The following is a 21,898-nucleotide window of genomic DNA, read 5'->3' on the forward strand; positions in this document are numbered from 1 at the left end:
TCTACCCTCCTGTCAAGCCACACAAAGATACCTTCAAGCTACATGACATGATGACCCATGTCATACATGGGACCCTACTACATAGGATTATCTCCCCAAAGTGTAAGAATGCATTTAAACTTAGAGATCACCTGTGATCAAAGTATCCGAAGTTTATATAGTTCTTGTTACTGGAATTTCTTGTGAAGTTTTCAGGATATTCCTCTCCTATGACGGTTTCCTACTTTCCAATCATTGAAAATTGGTAATAGTCCTTTTTTTTAATAGCCTTTTATTTACAGGATATATGCATGGGTAACTTTACAGCAATTAACAATTGCCAAACCTCTTGTTCCAATTTTTCACCTCTTACCCCCCCACCCCCTCCCCTAGATGGCAGGATGACCAGTAGATGTTAAATATATTAAAATATAAATTAGATACACAATAACTATACATGACCAAAACGTTATTTTGCTGTACAAAAAGAATCAGACTCTGAAATATTGTACAATTAGCTTGTGAAGGAAATCAAAAATGCAGGTGTGCATAAATATAGGGATTGGGGATTCAATGTAATGGTTTTTAGTCATCTCCCAGAGTTCTTTTTCTGGGCATAGCTGGTTCAGTTCATTACTGCTCCATTAGAAATGATTTGGTTGGTCGCGTTGCTGAGCATGGCCTGGTCCATCAGAACTGGTCATCGTATAGTATTGTTGTTGAAGTATATAATGATCTCCTGGTCCTGCTCATTTCACTCAGCATCAGTTCGTGTAAGTCTCTCCAGGCCTTTCTGAAATCATCCTGTTGGTCATTTCTTACAGAACAGTAATATTCCATAATTTTCATATACCACAATTTATTCAGCCATTCTCCAACTGATGGACATCCATTCAGTTTCCAGTTTCTAGCCACTACAAAAAGGGCTGCCACAAACATTCGTGCACATACAGGTCCCTTTCCCTTCTTTATAATCTCTTTGGGATATAATCCCAGTAGTAACACTGCTGGATCAAAGGGTATGCACAGTTTGATAACTTTTTGAGCATAGTTCCAAACTACTCTCCAAAATGGTTGGATTCGTTCACAACTCCACCAACAATGCATCAATGTCCCAGTTTTCCCACATCCCCTCCAACAATCATCATTATTTTTTCCTGTCATCTTAGCCAATCTGACAGGTGTGTAGTGGTATCTTAGAGTTGTCTTAATTTGCATTTCTCTGATTAATAATGACTTGGAGCATCTTTTCATATGACTAGAAATAGTTTCAATTTCTTCATCTGAGAATTGTCTGTTCATATCCTTTGACCATTTTTCAATTGGAGAATGGCTTGATTTTTTTATAAATTAGAGTTAATTCTCTATATATTTTGGAAATGAGGCCTTTATCAGAACCTTTGACTGTAAAAATATTTTCCCAGTTTATTGCTTCCCTTCTAATCTTGTCTGCATTAGTTTTGTTTGTACAAAAACTTTTCAGTTTGGTATAATCGAAATTTTCTATTTTGTGATCAGTAATGATCTCTAGTTCTGCTTTGGTCATAAAGACCTTCCCCTTCCACAGGTCTGAGAGGTAAACTATCCTGTGTTCCTCTAATTTATTAATAATTTCATTCTTTATGCCTAGGTCATGAACCCATTTTGACCTTATCTTGGTGTATGGCGTTAAGTATGGATCAATGCCTAGTTTCTGCCATATTAGTTTCCGAAAATTGGTAATAGTCCTGAAGCTTCCTTTCCTGTTTGTCCTTTCTTTTCCTCAGCCCCCAATATAGATGCTGGTATCAGACATATCTGCTCAGGAGACACTGCAACTGACATCCATAATAACCCTATATATCCCAACCTTTCAGAGCTTACAAAGTCTTCACCTTGTCAACAGAGGAGAAAATATCCACTTCAATGGATCTTTGGCTCTCCCCCATCCTGATATATTCTCCAGGATTAAGAATCAGTCTTTCCTAATGTCGAAAGTTTCTGAATCTGGCCTGATTCATCGTTGGGAAAATAATTCTGAAAACCTTTGGTATGCAAGAATCCCAAATTCTATCCCTTTCTCTTCAAATAATCACAAAATGTTTGTTCTGAGGCATTAATCTTTTCATCTAATAATCAAAATGCTTCCCTTCAAATATGATTACGGACTTGCTTAAACCCAGTTTAAAACCCTTTGACTAAATCATAAATCGGTACTTTCTCCATTTAAATTGGTTACTAGACCCTTATTAGTTAGAATATTTTTCTTCCTTCCAGTACAGTATAATAGCTTTGAGGGCAGGGACTATTTCTCTATTTTTCTTTTCCCAAGACGTATTACATTACCCTGATCACAGCAACTATTTAGCAAATGATTTTGCCTAGAATTACATAGAATCCCATGACATTATTGCCTCTCTTCTGTGGGAAAAACAGAAAAATATTTCACTAAGGAAGATCAAAAAACTGAAACTCCCTCTCTTATTAACACTCTTTTAACTTAATAAATTGTTTTCTTACAAATTTCTTCATTTGCCCTCCCCTCCAAGCCTTGTTTGTGTTGTTTATAAAACAACCCTGAGCCTTTGCTTTCAAGACAGATACCGTGTGACCAAACAGGCACACCAGGAGAACAAAATAAAGCTGTCATTTATCTCTGAGGTTGGGTCCTTTAGCAGCAGGAGGCATGGCAAGGAGGAACATTTCTTCACAACAGGTCCCTTGACAAAATTATCAGCTAGAAGGGAAAAGCAGTTTCCATTGTACTCTGAGACACAACCTAGGGAGGAAAGCAAAACAGCTCTAGCCAGGAAGACAGCAGGGCCTATGTCTCTTGGGAAGTTGTAGCAGGAGGTAGAGGAAGGAGAGGAAAAGAAAAATTAGATTTGAAAGAAAATAAATCCTCCCTTGGTAATCCCTATACATAATGTGACAGGTGACCCTTTTGTGACTATAACCTGTTTAAGCACAAAAGAAACCTTTTGTATTTTGCCTTGGTAGAAAATTTATGAATACAAATGCCAGAAACCATCCTTTGGACTAATCTTTTTTGAACTGGCTGCTGTTGGAGGAATCAATGTTCACTTATCTATTGAAAACCTTTTTTTAATCTGCTCTGTGTTCATGCTTTCCTTTCTCCATCTCTAGGCCAAGTTATCCAAAGGCCATAAATTCATTTCAGGATTTATAAATTCTCAACATCTCATAAGTACAAAGAATTGTCTTTGAGGCAAGATTCCTAAGATCTGTTCAATAATAATGTTAGAAAGTTCACATTCTGTAACTAAAATGAAATAGCAAGAATAAATTTTAATAGATATAATGTTTACTTGCAATATTTTTATTGTCAATGATATGGTACTGAGTTACAGTATGAAATGGAAAAAAAAAAAAAACAACTGTCTTTAAGACTCGCAAATGTTCTAGATATATTTCTTATGGGAAATACCTGAAGCACACTCTGTCTTCAAAATGATAATCTTGAATTTTTTTTAAAGAATGATAATCTTTTTAGATGCTCAAATAATCTCAAAATTAGAATGCAGTTTTAGTTTTCTTTCCTGCCCATATCTGCCTGAGAATCCCTTCTATCACTATCCCCAGAAAATGGTCATTCAGCCTTCACTTGACGCCATCTTAAGGGGAAAATCCAACTTCTCTTCATCAACTAATTCATTCCACTTATTTATAATTAAATATTTCAGGTCTTTATTTTACCTTTGTTTGTTTTGTGTTTAGAGTAAGCCAGAACTCCCCTCTCTGTACATTGAGTTCATTTTAGGGACTCCTCTCAAATTCCCAGCCCCAAAATGCATTCATTTTCCCAACCATCAATCTAAATAAGGAGCCAGAGAGGTTCCTCTCAGGATCAGTGCAATAAATAGGCCATTAACAATGAGACCTGTGACCCTGAAAAATCTCTTAATTTGGATAATTCATTTAAACAGCTGGACATGCCTGAGGAAAAAAATCTGTCAAAACAGTCTATTCCCTCAAGTATCATTTCCCTTGTGTAAAAATTGCTAGAACATCTCCCATACTCTCATTATGGCTTTATACTTTATGAGTGCCAAAGAGGACACATGCTTAATATAGCATCAAAAGAATATTTTTAAATTGCATTGGAAAGTTTTTGGATCCCATCTTTTTTCATCTTATGAAATGTTTGCTATGTTAATATACAGTGTCTAATTTCTGAATACCTCTAAAGAAGAATGGTGTTTGAGAATTTTTTTGAGCTTACTACAAAACATCAATAAGTTGGACTAATGCAAAATTTTATTTTATATTGGACATGGCACAAGATGAAGATGATCTCTATAATATAAATAAAATATTTACTAAACAAATGAAGCGTGTAAATGAAATTTCCAGAAAGAAATGTTTTATCCTCAATTTAGGAAAACATACTCTTCTCATTTTAATAGGGATACTGATAAACTGAAGGACATCCAGAGGAGTTTAACAAGTTTTTTATTGGTGACAGAGACCTGAGAGAAGAAAGGATTTAAAATTTTCTATGAGAACTAGTTAAAGGAACTACACAAAATAAGTTTCAAAGGGAATGTAATAACAAATGGTTAAAATAATAACAGTTGTTTTCAGTGTTAAAGGGTGAATATCTTTAAGACATTTTTTATAATTATAGATCAACTAGTGGAAAGAAGTAATAGAACATTTCAAGCAAAGATATGAAAGATCTTTCTAATAAGTAGAGTCATTCAAAAATTGAGTGAACAGACCATCAGCTACTGAGTTTCTCCTCATCAATGGAAGTGATGATGGAGTATGACTGAGTTTCTGTCAAGGAAATAATAAAAAAGATTCCTAAATCTAGAAGGATTTTGTATCAAAAAATATTTAGGATTGAAAAACATTGAAAAAGTTTATGATTCCATATAAGCATTTAATTCTCCAATTAAAAATATTTTTTGAGAAACTTTCATCCCTAAGATCCTCTACATCCAATCTTTTGTATATTGTTCTAGTTACCTTATGACACTTGAAAATAGAATGCCATTACTTTATTTGTATTTTAAAAGATTTCACAAGTATTTTATCATTTGACTCTTACAAGAGTCTTGGAAAGTAGGTGCTATTGCTGTCCTCATTTTATAAAGAAGTAAACGAAGGCAGAAATGAATTGTTTGTAGTCACACATGAGTTGCTAATAAGTGTTTGAAGCTCTCTGACTTCAAGTTCAATACTTTGTCCAATGCACTACCTAATTCTCTCATTATTTTTAATGCCTTTTTATTTTCAAAATAGATGAAATATAATTCTCAACACTCACCCTTGAAAAACCTTGCATTCTAATTTTTTTCTCTCCCTTCCCCTCCCTCCCCTAGACACTAAGCATTCTGATATATATATATATATATATATATACAATTACTCTACACAAATTTTCACAATTATTATGTTATAGAAAAAAATCAGATCAAAAAAGGAAAAAAATGAGACAAAAACAAAAAGCAAAGAAAACACCAACAAAAAAGGCAAAAATACTATGTTGTGATCCACATTCAGTACCCGCAATACACTTTCTGGGTGTAGATGGCTCTCCATAAGAGTTCTATTGGAAGTGGCCTGAATGACCTCACTTTTGAAAAGAGCCACATTCATCAGAACTGATCATGATCTTGTTGTTATGTACAATGTTATCCTGGTTATACTCACTTCACCTAGCATCACTTCATGCAAGTCTCTCAAGGTCTTTCGGAAATCATCTTACTGATTATTTACTATAGAAAATAATATTCCATAATAGTCATATACCAAAAGTAATTCCTCCATTCTCCAACTCATGGGCATCCACTCAGTTTCTAGTTCCTTGTGACTATAAAAAGGAATGCCATTTCTTTAAAAATAAATAGTCTGGGGGAGTAGCAAAGATGGTGGAGAGTTCACATGCTTCTTTCTAATCTTCTCCTATGACCTGCAGACTAGTTAGTAAATTCAACCTTTGAATTAGTGCTGGACTGGCAGAATCCACGAATATTGGGAGTGCAACAAATTACCAGCAGAAGATAATTTGGAACATCACCAGAAAAGGTCTGCTTCAATTGGACATGAAGAGAGGTGGGCCAAATACAAGTAGGGTGAGCACAGACACCAATGCAGGCTGTGCAGTCCTGGGGCAGTGCAGACTCCATAAGGCAGATAATCTATGGTGAGAAATATACAGCAGCAGTATTGACTACCCTGCCTTACTTGCATGCTAGTAGATCAGCAGAGGAATTATATAAAATACCCAACACAAACACAAAAGGTAAATAGTGAAACCCAAAGCGCTAGAGTCTCACAGGACGTGGCCACACCCACCCAGCTCAGGTAGTGAGTTAGCCCAGGCTCAATGGCTTATAGAGGAAGCTTGGACAAAATCCCCTACCCTAAAAACAGACCTTAACATGTTTTTTTTTAAATGAGCAAAAAAAGTAAAGAGAACTCTGACCATAGACAAATTTTATGGTGAAAGAGAAGAACAGATTTCAAATCCTGAGACTAAAAGCAGATAGGCTCCAGATGAAGCCCCAACGGGTAATATAAACTGGTCCCCATCACACAAAACTTTCCTAGAAGAAATTAAAAAGGATCTTAAAAGAGACCTAGAAATAAAATGGGGAAAGGAAAATATTACAAGCATCCAAAAAAAAAAATCAAATACTAAGCAGCCACAGTAATGATTACCTGGGATCTAGCAGCTTCCATCTTAAAGGATCAAAGAGCTTGGAATCTGATATTCTGAAAGGCAAAAAAAAAAAAAAAAAAAAAAACTTGGAATGCAGCCAAAAATAAACTACCACACTAAACTGAGCATTTTCTTCCAGGGAAGAAGATGGGCATTCAATGATGCAGGTGAATGCCATTTATTTCTGATGAAAAGACCAGAGCTAAACAAAACAATTGACCTCCAACTATAGGATTCAAGAGAAGCATAAAAAGGTAAAAAGAACTCTTGAGAATTGCATTTCTGTTATGGGTATACACAGAGAGTGCATATATAATTTTATTTTACTATTATAATACAAAAAGTAAACTAGAAATGGAAAGGGAATTGTACCAGCAAAAGGGAAAAGTGGAGGTAATACGAGGGAAATTACATCTCAAGAAGAGGCAAAGGAAACCTATTATATTTGAGGGGAAAAGGGAGGGGAATGAACATGGTATAAATGTTACTCTCATCACATTTGGTTCACAGAGAAAATATTAGGCATATTTGTTTTACGCAGAAACTTCTCTCACTTTATTGAAAAGTAGAAGGAGAAAGGCAAAAAGGGAAGGGTGAAGCTAAATAAAGGAAAAAAAATAGTAGGGGAAAGGTGTAAGAAAGGGGGAGAGATTCTAAAGGGGAAGGGCTGCTTGAGCAAAGTGGTGCTCATAAGTAAAATGCTGGGGAGCAGGAAAAGGGGAAAAGGAAAGAGAAAGTATAATTTGGGGTAAATAAGATGGCAGGAAAACAGAATTAGTAAATGTAAATGGGAATGGAGTAAACTGTTCCATAAAGCAGAGGTGGATAGCAGACTGGATCAAAAGCCAGAGTCCTACAATATGTTGTTTACAGGAAACACATTTAAAGCAGAGTGATACATACAGAGTAAAGATAAAAGGCTGGAGCAGAAGCTATTATGCTTCAGGTGAAATTAAAAAAAAATTAAAAATAAAAAAAAAAAACAAGGGTAGCCATCCTGATCTCAGATCAAGCAAAAGCAAAAATTGATTTGATTAAAAGAGATAAAAAAGGAAACTATATCTTGCTAAAGGGAAGACTAGATAATGAAGCAATATCAATACTAAACATATATGCACCAAGTGGTATAACATGAAAATTCCTAAAAGAGAAGTTAAGAGAGATGCAAGAAGAAACAGACAGCAAAACTATAATAGTGAGAGATATCAACTTTGGTCTCTCAGAACTAGATAAATCAAACTACAAATTAAATAAGAAAGTTAGAGGTAAATAGAAAAGTTAAGCATGATAGATCTTTGGAGAAAATTGAATGGAGACAGAAAGGAGTACACTTTCTTCCAAACAGTACATGGAACCTATGAAAAAAAAAATAACCTGAGTATATATTAGGACATAAAGACCTCAAAATCAAATGCAGAAAGGCAGAAATAATAAATGCATTTTTTTAGATCACAATGCAATAAAAATTACATTCAATAAAAAGTCAGAGGAAAATAGATCAAAAAGTAATTGGAAACAATTATCTCATCCTAAAGAATGAATGGATGAAACAACAAATCATAGACACAATCAATAATTTCCTCCAAGTGAATGACAATAATGAGACAACATACCAAATTTGTGGTATGCTGCCAAAGTGATAATAAGGGGAAATTTTATAACTCTAGATGCTTACTTGCATAAAATAGAAAAAAAAAGATCAATGAATTAGACTTGCAACTAAAAACACTAGGAAAAAAAGAGCAAATTTAAAAACCCCAATTAAATACCAAACTTGAAATTCTAAAAATAAAAGGAAAGATGAATAAAATTGAAAGTAAAAAAGTATTGAATTAATAAATAAATCTAAGAGTTGGTTTTATGAAAACAATAGATAAAAAATTAGTAAATTTGATTAGAAGAAAAGAAAGAGAAAAAAATCAAATAGTTAATCTTAAAAATGGAAAGGAAGAACTTTCCACTAATGAAGAGGAAATTAGAGCTAATTAGATATTATTTTGCCCAACTTTATACCAATAAATAGCAAAAAATAACCTAAATGAAATAGAGGAATATCTACAAAAATATAGATTGCCCAGATTAACAAAAGAGGAAATAAATTACTTAAATAGTCCCATTTTAGAAAAAATAAATAGAGCAAGCTATTAACCAACTCCCTATGAAAAAATCCCCAGGACCATATGGATTTACATGTGAATTCTACCAAACATTTAAAGAACAATTAACTCCAATATTATATAAATTATTTGAAAACATAGGGAATAAAGGACTCTTACTAAATTCCTTTTATGACACAAACATGGTACTGATACCTAAACTAGGTAGGAAGAAAACAGAGAAAGAAAATTATAGTTCAATCTCCCTAATGAATATTGATGCAAAAATGTTAAATAAAAGTATTAGCAAAGAGGCAAAGAGATTACAGAGAATCATCCCAAGTATAATATACCATGACCAAGTAGGATTTAAACCAGGAATTCAGGACTTGTGCAATATTAGAAAAACTATTCAGATAATTGACTATATCAATAAGCAAACTAACAAAAAACATATTATTATCTCAATAGATGCAGAAAAAGCATTTTTTTTAATCCAACATCCATTCCAATTAAAAACAGTAGAGAGTATAGGAATAAAATAGTCAGTAGCATCTATTTAAATTCATCAGCAAGCATCATATGTAATGGTGAGACACTGGTTGCCAAATATCATTATTACTATTCAATATTGTATTAGAAGTGCTAGCTTTGTCAATAAGAGAAGAAAGGGAGATTAAAGGAATTAGAGTAGATAATGAGGAAAACAAATTATAATTTTTTGCAAATGATGTCATGATACATTTAGAGAATTAGTAAAAAGCTATTAGAAATAATGCACAACTTTAGCAAATTTTCAGAATATAAAATAAATCCACATAAGTCATCAGCATTTTTATATATCACTAATAAAATCCAACAGCAAGAGATACAAAGAGAAATTCCATTTAAAATAACTGTTGATTGGATAAAATATTTGGGAATCTATCTTCCAAGGGAAAGTCAGGAACTATATGAGCAAAACTACTAAACACTACATAAAAATAAAGTCAGATCTAACCAATGGGAAAAATATTAAGTGCTCTTGGATAGTCAAACAAATATAATAGACATATGGAAAAACAAAAGGTCAAGAATTTCAAGGGAATTAATGGAAAAAAAATCAAATGAAGGTGGCCTAGCTGTACCAAATCTAAAATTATATTCTAAAGCAGCAGTTACCAAAACCATTTGGTATTGGCTAAGAAATAGATTAGTTAATCATTGGAATACGTTAGGTTCAAAGGAAAAAACAGTCAATAACTATAGCAATCTAGTGTTTGACAAACCTAGAGACCCCAGCATTTGGCATAAGAAATTACTGTTTGATAAAAATTGCTGGGAAAATTGGAAACTAGTATGGCAGAAACTAGGTATTGACCCACACTTAACACTGTACACCAAGATAAGGTCAAAATGGGTTCATGACCTATGCATAAAGAATGAGATTATAAATAAATTAGGGGAACACAGGATAGTTTACCTCTCAGACTGGTGGAAGAGGAAGGAATTTATGACTAAAGAAGAACTAGAGATCATTGCCGATTGCAAAACAGAAAATTTTGATTACATCAAATTGAAAAGTTTTTGCACAAATAAAACTAATGCAGAAAGGATTAGAAGGGAAGCAATAAACTGGAAAAATATTTTTACAGTCAAAGGTTCTGATAAAGGCCTCATTTCCAAAATATATAGAGAATTGACTCTATTTTACAAGCAATCAAGCCATTCTCCAATTGATAAATGGTCAAAGGATATGAACAGACAATTCTCAGATGAAAAAATTGAAACTATTTCTAGCCATATGAAAAGATGCTCCAGGTCATTATTAATCAGAGAAATGCAAATTAAGAAACTCTGAGATACCTCTACACACTTGTCAGACTGGCTAGAATGACCGGAAAAGATAATGAATGCAGAATGTTGGAGGGGATGTGGGAAAACAGGGACACTAATACATTGTTGGTGGAATTGTGAATATATCCAACCATTCTGGAGAGCAATTTGGAACTATGCTCAAAGAGTTATCAAACTGTGCATACCTGTTAAGACGTTACTAGATAACCATACTCTTTGATCCAGCAGTGTTACTACTGGGCTTATATCCCAAAGAGATCATAAAGAAGGGAAAGGGACTTGTATGTGCACAAATGTGTGTGGCAGCCCTCTTTGTAGTGGCCAGAAACTGGAAACTGAATAGATGCCCATCAATTGGAGAATGGCTAAATAAATTGTGGTATATGAATACTATGGAATATTATTGCTCAGTAAGAAATGACCAACAGGATGATTTCAAAAAGGCCAAGAGAGACTTACACGAACTGATGCTGAGTGAAATGAGCAGGGCCAGGAGATCCTTATATACTTCAACAACAATATTATATGATGAACAATTCTGATGAACCTGGCCATCTTCAGCAATGAGATAAACCAAATCAGTTTCAATGGAGCAGTAATGAACTGAACCAACTATGCCCAGAAAGAGAACTCTTAGAGATGACTAAGAACCATTACATTGAATTCCCAATCCCTACATTTTTGCCTGCCTGCATTTTGGATTTCCTTCACAGGCTAATTGTACAACATTTCAGAGTTCAATTCTTTTTTTACAGCAAAATAATGGTTTGGTCATGTATACTTATTGTGTATCTAATTTATACTTAATATATTTAACATCTATTGGTCATCCTGCCATCTAGGGGAGGCGGTAAGGGAAGGAGGGGAAAAATTGGAACGAAAGGTTTGGCAATTGTCAATGCTGTAAAATTACTCATACATATAACTTGTAAATAAAAAAAACTATGAAAAGAAAAAAAAACAAATATAATAAAGATGACAATACTACATAAACTAATCTATTTATTTATTGCTATACCAATCAGACTCCCAAAAAACATATTTTAATGACCTAAAAAAATAACAACAAAATTCATCTGGGATAACAAAAGGTGAAGACTTTTAAGAGAACTAATGAAAAAAAATCAAAGGAAGGTGGCCTGGCTGTACCAGATCTAAAACTATATTATAAAGCCACTGTCATCAAAACCATTGGGTACTGGCTAAGAAATAGACTAGTTGATCAGTGGAATAGATTAGGTTCACAGAACAAAATAGTCAATAACTATAGCAAGCTAGTGTTTAACAAACCTAAAGACCCCAGCTTTTGGAATAAGAATTTACTATTTGACAAAACTGCTGGGAAAATTGGAAATGAGTATGGCAGAAACTAGGTATTGACCCACACATAACACCACATACCAAGTTAAGGTCAAAATCGGTTCATGATCTAGACATAAAGTATGATATTATAAACAAATTAGAGGGACATAGGATAGTTTACCTCTCAGACCTGTGGAGGAGAAAGGAATTGGTGACCAAAGAAGAGCTAGAGATCATTATTGATCACAAAATAGATAATTTTGATTAAATTAAATTAAAAAGCTTTCGTATAAACCAAACTAATGCAGATAAGATTAGAAGGGAAGCAATAAACTGAGAAAACATTTTTACATTCATGATTCTGTTAAAGCCCTCATTTCTAAAATATATAGAAAATTAATTCAAATTTATAAGAATTCAAGCCTTTCTCCAACTGATAGTCAAAGGATATGAACAGACAATTTTCAGATGAAGGAATTGAAACTATTTCTAGTCATAGAAAAGGATGCTCTAAATCATTATTGATGAGAAAAATGCAAATTAAAACAAATCTGAGACACCATTATACACTTGTCAAATTGGTAAGATGACAGGAAAAGATAATGAAGAATGTTGGAGGGGATGTGGGAAAACTGGGATACTGATACAGTATTCTGGAGAGCAGTTTCGAACTATGCTCAAAAAGTTATCACACTGTGCATACCCTTTGATCCAACAGTGTTTCTACTGGGCTTGTATCCCAAAGAGATTTTGAAGGAGCAAAAGGAGTCCACATGTGCAAAAATGTTTGTGTTAGCCATTTTTGTAGTTGCAATAAACTGGATGAATGCAGATCAATTGGAGAATGGTTGAATAAATTATGATATATGAATGTCATGGAATATTATTTTTCTGTAAGAAACGATCAAGAGGATGATTTCAGAAAGGTCTGGAGAGACTTACATGAACTGATGCTAAGTGAAATGAGCAGAACCAGGAGATCATTATACATGACAACAAGAATATAAATTGATTAATTCTGATGGACATGGTTCTCTTCAACAAAAAATGATTCAAAACAGTTCCAATTGTTCTATGATGAAGAAAGCCATCTATACCCAGAGAGAGACTTGTGAGAACTAAGTGTGTACCACAACATAGCATTTTCATTCATTCTGTTGATGTTTGCTTGAATTTTGTTTTCCTTCACAGGTTATTTTTTTTCCTTCTAGATCTGATTTTTCTGCTTGGTGCAGCAAGATTATTGTATAAATATGTATACATAGATTGGGTTTAACATATGTTGTAATGTATTTAACATGTATTGGACTACCTGCCATCTAGGGGAGAGGTGGGGGAAAGAAGGGAAATATTTGAAACAGAAAGTTTTCCAAGGGTCAGTGTTGAAAAATTACCCATGCATATGTTTTATAGAAAAAAAACTTTAATAAGATGTAATGAGTCTACTACTATACCACATATATTTTGTAAATAAAAAAGCTATAATAAAATAAATAAATAAACTGTGCAATTAAGTCTAAAATTGTTTCAAACTTATTTGAATTATGTAAAATATAATGTATAATTGAATTAATTTCATTGATCTAAACTATACATCAGCTTAATTAGCCCAAAATAATATTTGATCACAACATAATGACAAACTTGTAGTTAACATATAACCTTTTGTATCGATTGATCATATGTTATAAAAATTTCCATTTTTAAAAAAGGCCCTTCTTATTTCTTTTAATACAAAATTATGATTTCATTGAACTGGGTAATACATGTTCCTTGAGTTGCCTAGGGCACAGAGATGTAAGAGAAAATGGACCATGTCCTAATATGTATTACAGATAGTACCTGCATATCTTACTGTCTCCCAATTATTTTCATAAATCTCTTGAAATATTTACACTACTACATTCTAAGAGGCTTTATTTTTCATAAATACATTATAGATAAAAATATATAAACAAACCAAATTGTCAAAATGAATTCCACCCTTTATTATCAAATCTATCATCAAAATAACTATATATAATAATCAGAATTGTAGAAGTTTAACTCTGGAAGGCTTAATTTAGTGCAATCCTTTCATTTTGCAGATGACTTGACTGGGACTCAGACAACTTCAGTTACTTAAGAATATACAAAGATTTAATATGAGAATTGAGATTATAGCTCAGGCCTCTTTCCTTTCAGCTTACTCCTGTTTTCATAGAAACAAACATATTTACAAGCCACAAGTTATTATAGCATTCATTATATATATATATATATATATATATATATATATATATATATGTATGTATGCATCCCTTTACTACAGTGTATAAATGTCTAGTGGGCTTACAGTATCATAGATGAAGAGCTGTAAGAAAAAGAAAGAGAGAGAAACACACATACTGAGAGGGGGGGAAAGGAGAAGGAGGGGAGAGAGAAAGACAGAAAAGAGAAGAAGGAGAAGAAGAACAAGAAGAAGGAGGAGGAAGAAGGAAGGAAGGAAGGAAGGAAGGAAGGAAGGAAGGAAGGAAGGAAGGAAGGAAGGAAGGAAGGAAGGGAGGGAGGAAGGAAGGAAGGAAGGAAGGAAGAGAAGAAGAGAGGGAAAGGGGGAGAGAAGGAGGGAGGAGGAGGGAGTAAGAGAGGGATGGAAGGAGAAAGGGAGGGAGGGAGGGAAGGAGAAAGGGAGGGAGGGACGGAAGGAAAAAGAGAGGGAGGGAGGGAAGGAGAAAGAGAAGGAGGGAGGGAAGGAGAAAGAGAAGGAGGGAGGGAAGGAGAAAGAGGGAGGGAGGGAAGGAGAAAGAGGGAGGGAGGGAAGGAGAAAGAGAGGGAGGGAGGAAAGGAGAAAGGGAGGGAGGGACGGAAGGAAAAAGAGAGGGAGGGAGGGAAGGAGAAAGAGACAGAGGAGGAAGAGAGGGAGGGAGGGAAAGAAGAAAAAAAAAGAAAGTGAGGGAGAAACAGAAGGAAGGGAGGGAGTTATTCATGTTTAGTAGTAGTATTGTTAGGTCAAAGGAGATACATAATTTTATAACACTTTGGGAACAGACCATATTTTTAAACTTTTTTTTCACTTAGAGAATGACTCATTTTTTTTTTTATTTAAAAAACTGTTTTGCTTCTGATCAACCCTTCTCTCAATGTGGCCTCTCTTCTATCACCCCCTCCCCCTTTTCATATTCCATTCCCATCAGACTTTCCAGAAGGGGGGAAAAATGGCTTTCCTCACCCAATTGAGAGTGTGTATTATTTCCTCTTTGAGCCATTTTTGATTAGCATAAGGTTCATGTACTATCCTTCCCCTACCCATATTCCCCTCCATTTTAAAAGCTTTTTCTTGCCTCTTTTATGGAAAAAGATTTATACCATTTCACCTCTCCCTTCCCTTTTTCCCAGTACATTCCTCTCTCAAATCTTTATTTCATTCTATTTTTTGATATTATTCCGTCATGTCCAGTTCATATTTGTGTCCTCTGTTTATACATACTCCTTCTAACTGCCATAATAATGAGAATTACAAGTATCATACTCCCATGTAGAAAGTATGATTAACCATATCATGCTCCTCATGATTTCTATTTCTGATTACCTCCTCATGCTTTTCCTGAGTCTTATATTTCAAAATCAAATTTTCTATTCAGCTCTGCTATTTTCATTAAAAAAAATTCTTCAAAGTCTTTTATTTCATTGAATATTCATTCTTCCCTTGAAAGATTATACTCAATTTTTCTGGGTAGGTGATTCTTGACTGTAATCCTAGTTTCTTTGCTCTCTGAAATATCATATCTCAAGTATTCTGGTGCTTTAGTATAGAATTTTCTAAATCTTGTGTTATCCTAACTGTGGCTCCATTAAAATTGTTTCTTTCTGGATGGTTACGATATTTTCCATTTGGCCAATTTTACTTTTTAAGCATTCTTCTCCTCATTAGTTTTTTTATTTCTTTTTTTCAGCTTTCTCATTTGTCTTCCAAATTTTTCCTCTACTTTGATTTTCAAAATCCCTTTTCAGCTTTTTGATGGCCTTAGACAAATTCTTATTTTTCTTAGAGGTTTTACATGTAACACCTTTGACTTTCTCTTTTTCTTCTGAGTCTATGTTTTGATCATCTTTGTTGCCTTAGTAGCTTTCTATGGTCAGAATCTTTTTTCTCTTGTTTGCTCATGTTCTCTGCTTATTACTTGGCATTTAAGTCTTTATTAAAGTACACTTTTGCTTGCAGAGTGGGGGGTGTGAAGTCCCAAGTTTCAGGGGTTTTGTACAATTCTTTTCAGAGATCCTTTTAGGTACCTATAAAGTGAACCAACAGTTCTACTCCTATATGAATATGGACAAAGTAATAAAGTCCTACTTCAGTTGACTCCCCGAAATCTCCCTCTGGCTAAGTGTTATGCCCCCCTACACCCATGTGCTGAAGTATTTGGAAGCCTGCCACTGTAGCTGCCAATGTTGTCACTGTGGAGGTCTTCGCTGCTACTGCAACACTGCTGCTGCCTGTTAATTCAGTGCCCCTGAAAGGCTGATCTTGAACTGACACTCTCCTCACACCCGAGTATATCAACCTTTCTTGCTTTGTTGTCCTTGCCCTTTCTGGACTGAGGGGTATGGAGATTACTGCCACTGCCACCAATAAAGATACCCCAAGGCTTGTTCTAGGAACAGGTTTCCTGGGCCCCAGGCTCTGATGGCACAGCCTGAATGGCACAAATACACTCCCAACCATACTGATGCAACAGATCCCTCCTGAGGACTTTCCAAGACACCTTCAACTGTAAAATTGTTCTACTCTGTCTTCTTGTGTTTGTTGATGCTCTAAAAATGTGTTTAGAGACATTATTTATAAGTATTTATGGAGGTTTGGGGGAGAACTCTGGAGAATTCCTATTTTCTCTGATATTTTGGTTCTGCCTTCTCAATCTTTTCTTAAGTACCTTAATATCTATCTGTTATTTTCTCTTATTTTGGTGAAACCGTCTCTCAAAATTCTTCAAATGTTCAGTAGCTTCATGCTGCTGTCAGACTGGACAAAGATCAGATATCTTCTTTAGTAGTACTCTCAGGTTTGCCTTACTTTAAAATTACTCATATTAAAAATTATCTTCCATTTTCCCCATTATCCTCAATTTCCTGTTCCTTCCAGAGATGGTTAGCTCATCTAGATAGGCAGTTAGGAATTTAAAAGAAAGAAGATAAGATAATTAAATTTAAAGGGTGAAAAAATGATTTTTAAAAATCACTTGAATTACCTTCATTTTAAAAGAGTTTGTTAACTAGGTGGTTAACTTTAAGTGCTTTAAACTACTTAAAAAAAAGAAAGGAAGAGATTTTTCTAAAGAAAGTACTTACTAAAAATTCTGCAGAGTTGTGAACCAAAGATGGGTTGTAAAATAGGCATCAGGGATAAGAAAATTACATAGTTAGAGTGTGAGAAGGAGATAAATCATAGAATGTTAGGGCTTAGAGATACAATATCATGTAGCCCATTCTACTAATTTTAAAGATGAGCTTGTAGTTGTTGCTAGGACCAATGACATCAGGAGGTTGATGCCTTAACTTGCAAGATGATTAAATTTAAGTGAGGCAGATCTATGCAGGATCATCAGCCTCACTCACTCCTCTGGAATCATCTGGGTCTGGTGGTTCTTACCACTACATACGTCAGGAAGACTGGAGAGGACCCTAGATGCAGTAGGTATACATTTTTTAGCCTGTTTAATCTAAGGTATTTCTCAGTTCTCAGCTTGTCTGAGGCAACACCCATTCAGTGATTAAAGCATATTTAAGAATTGACACAGGGACAGCTAGGTGGCCCAGTGGGTAGAGAACCAGCCCTAAAGTCAGGAGGACCTGGGTTCAAATCTGATCTCAGACACTTAACACTTCCTAACTGTGTGACCTGGGGCAAGTCATTTAACCCCAATTGGCTTAGCCAAAAAAAAAAAAAAAAAAAAAAAAAAAGAAAGAAAAGAAAAAAGGAAAGAATTGAGACAAAAGATGACCTAGTTTTTCTTCTCAAAAGAATCAATTTGGGAGGGGAAGACTTTCAGGATTTCTGTCCAAAACAGAAACTATTGCTATTTACACTCACTTGGAATCATTAAAACCTAAGTATTGAGGAAAACTACCTTGGATTGGGACCTATTACTGGCCAATCAGTGACAGTTACAGTAGTTTTCAAAAATGAGGAAACCAAGAGGCAAGGAAGTTAAATGAGTTGTTCATGTGACTACATGACTACTTAGTGGCAAAGTTTTAGTAATACTGATAAATGATTCAGTGAACACAACTTTCCTGATTCTTAAACCAAGATCCCTCCTGCCATACCCCATCATGCCTGCCTAATGCTACTTCAATGTCCACTACAGTACCAAAAAAATAGGAGTCAGAAACTAGGAATAAAACTTCAAAAGCCCCTATGCTAAAGTAATATTCTAATCTCATTTCTTCTTTTACATAGCTACTTGGCATTACCAGGAGGGTACTTTGCTAAGAAAACACCATCGCATATTTGGCTATATTAATCTCCCATCTGTAAAACACACTTCTTTGGGATTATCTGCAGGGTATCCTTCCACTGTGAATTTGTTTTCTGGGAAATGGGAATATATTCAAGTAAATTAATTTGCAAACAGATACAACTATTACGGGATGAATGGATTCTCTTGGCACTTTGAGGTGTAGCTCTGTGGGTTGCTAGGCTATTGGCATTCTCTATAGTCCTTAGATTGCTTGCCAGAAATGCTCCTATAATGTGGTAAGAAAATATATGTGACAATTTTGTAGTTTGGAAGACAGGGAAGATAATTTTGCCAGCTAATTTCACAGATTTTTTTTTTTTTTTTGGAATTTTAAAATGGACTCTGTAAACTTGTCTCTTTTTTTCTTTGAGAACTACTATAAATGTTAACCAGATAATTGCTTTTTATTTTTAAAATATCATTAATAGAACATTTCAACTCTTTCCAGATGATGTATTAAGACTTTTTTATTGTTATTATAGGATATAACTAATATATAATAATCCATTTAAATGTGTTTTGTTAATGGAGTATGGTACTTCTGATATTTCTCTTCCCTTGAAGATATTTCTTATGACTTCTAGTCACTGGCACAATATTCCATTAGCACATATTTAACTTCACTAGGCAATTGCCACTTTTTAATTTATGGAAAAATGGAGTCTTGATAAGTGGCATCCCTTCCTCCCCTCCAAAAAAAAAAAAAAGGATGGATAAAAAGGTAATAATTAATGCTGTACAGTCTTAAAAATAGAGAGAAGAAAGAAAGTTCCATCCTGCTGGTGTAATCATGGGTTTTCTTTTTCATTATTTTCCCCTTACCTAGTTACAAGATATTTTGTTCAATAATAGAAGAAATACAAAGCAAAATGAGAAAATAAAGAATATTTTTAACATTAAAAACCCTTGAGAAGTAATGGAAATATGCCAGGATACTTTTTTTCAGATGATAGTATGAAAGTTCGTTGTGATGGGCTTTATTCTGAAGAGATTAATGAAATTTATAAATTCCTTACAAAATGTTTTATCCAACTCAGTGCTAAAGATAGTAATAAAAATAAAAAAGAATTAGGTATACATATGTGTATCAAGAGACTCACTGGCTTTCTGAAGTCAAACCTCAATGAGAATAATACATTTAAAGCAATCAATGTATATGCAATACCAATCTTAATGTAGACTTTCTTGAATTGTCAAATGGATAATAATAGATTCAAGAAATCTTTTATCAAAAAATACATATAATATGCATTAAACACAGTCCCCATCACTCTAAGGGAACTATTGAAAAATTGACACTTTCTAATCAAAAAGGAGAAAGGATGTTTTTCAGGGCTTATGATAAACATGTTAAAATTTGCATAAACACTTTTGGAACAAGCAAGACTTTGTTTTATTGAGAAATAACAAAAGCTGTACATTCCACTGAATTTATTTAGTATAAGTGAAAGTAGTTGACATCTGGATGGAGGCTTTGAAAAAAGCAAACATCCAAGAGTGGAATCTGATATTTGTTCCTTGAAGCAGGTATATCAATTTAATTATTAATATATAGTAAAGAAGCACTGAACAAATGGAAGAATAATGTAGGTTTGTTCATAAAAATGAACCTTCAGTTTGTGGTAGCAATTGAGAAAGAATTGGGAAGGAGAATAAGCATTTATATAGCACTTACTATGTGGCAGGCACTATGCTAAAGACTTTACAAGTATTGACTCACTTATTCCTCACAATAACTCTGGGAGATAGGTGATTTTGTTATCCTTGGAGTTGAGGAAACTGAGAAAATCAGAAATTGTGTGACTTTCCCAGGGTCATACAGCTGCTAATGGTCTTAAGCCAAATTTGAATTTAGATCTTCCTAATTCCAGACCTAAGAATCTATGAACTGTACCACCAAGTTCCTCTCATTTCAGGATCATGGCATTGCCATCAGAAAGCACAAAAGATATAGATAGATAGATAGATAGATAGATATAGATATATATATGGCTATATTGATCAATGCAAATTTTGCAAGAAAAAAGGAGTAACTATGCAGCAAATCAGTATACACTAAAGATACAGCAAGGTATTTTATGGTAGCTAGAATTATATTTTTAAAATTCATTATTTTTCCTAAGCTAACAATCAATCAGTCAAAAAGCATTTAATAAGCACTTATGATGTACAAGGAAGTGCTAGGGACATAAAGGCAAAAATATGTTCCACTAATGGGCTCAGCAAGGAAATCAAATGAACAAATATTTTAAAATGTATATTAACACACAAATTTTAGTGAAAGATAATTTCAAATGGAAGACACTGAAAAGGGAAATGAGGTGTCAAAAAGATCTCCTACAGAAGATGGAAATTGATTTGAGTCTGTAAAGAAGGCAAAAGGAGGAATGAAAGTGTCTCATTCATGGAAAATAGTAAAAAGACTTGGAATCATTAGATGAAGTATCATGTTCAAAGAATAGCAAAGTCAGAATAGTGGATCTGAGACAATGTAAAAGAGGAGAAGGTGTAAGAAGAACAGGAAAAAGTCAAAGACAGGATGGAAGAGTAAAGGCAGGGACTCCCTTGAGCTCTCCCTCAGACCCTTTTAAATGCATTTAAATAAAGACTCTAAAATTCTAAACCAGCAGAACCCACAAAAGATGGAGCAAAATAATCTTCTAACCCAAGAAACTTAGAATATTGGCAGTAAAGTCTATTGGACTTGGGTGAGGATGAAGCACATAATTCAGGACATGTGGTGGCATGGAAAATACTGTAGAAACAATCCAAGAAACTAGAAAGAAATAATCCTAGTATCAAGAAACCACAGGCAGGATAACACAAGATTTAGAAGCTTCTACATTAAAAGATAAGAGGACCTAGAATATGATACTCTAAAGGACAAAGGAACTGAAATTATAACCAAAAATAACCTACTCAGAAAAACTGAGTAAAATTCTTGGTGTTGGTTGAGAGGATTGGACATTCAATGAAATAGAGGACTTTCAAGCATTGTTGACAAAAAAAAAAAAAAGACCTGAGCTGAATAGAGAATTTTACTTACAAATACAATATTTGAGAGAAGCATAAAGGAAAAAGGGAAATCATAAGGGACTTATAAAGGTTAAACTGCTTACATTTCTACATAGGAAGATGATGCTTATAAGTCATAAGAACTTTCTCATTATTATGGCAGTTAGGAGTATATAGGGATGGTTGAGTTGAATATGAAGGGATAATATCTAAAAAAATAATATCAAGGCATGAGAGAGGAACTTATTGGGAGGAAGGGGAAAGAAGAGGTAAATTAGAATAAATTATCTCTTTTTTTATTTTTTTTATTTTTTTATTTTTATTTTTTTATTTAATAGCCTTTTATTTACAGGAAATATACATGGGTAACTTTACAGGATTAACAATTGCCAAACCTCTTGTTCCAATTTTCACCTCTTACCCCCCACCCCTCCCTAGATGCAGGATGACCAGTAGATTTAAATATATTAAAATATAACTTAGATACACAATAAGTATACATG

Source organism: Sarcophilus harrisii, chromosome 1, assembly GCF_902635505.1.
Source record: "Sarcophilus harrisii chromosome 1, mSarHar1.11, whole genome shotgun sequence".
In the NCBI taxonomy this organism is placed as follows: domain Eukaryota; kingdom Metazoa; phylum Chordata; class Mammalia; order Dasyuromorphia; family Dasyuridae; genus Sarcophilus; species Sarcophilus harrisii.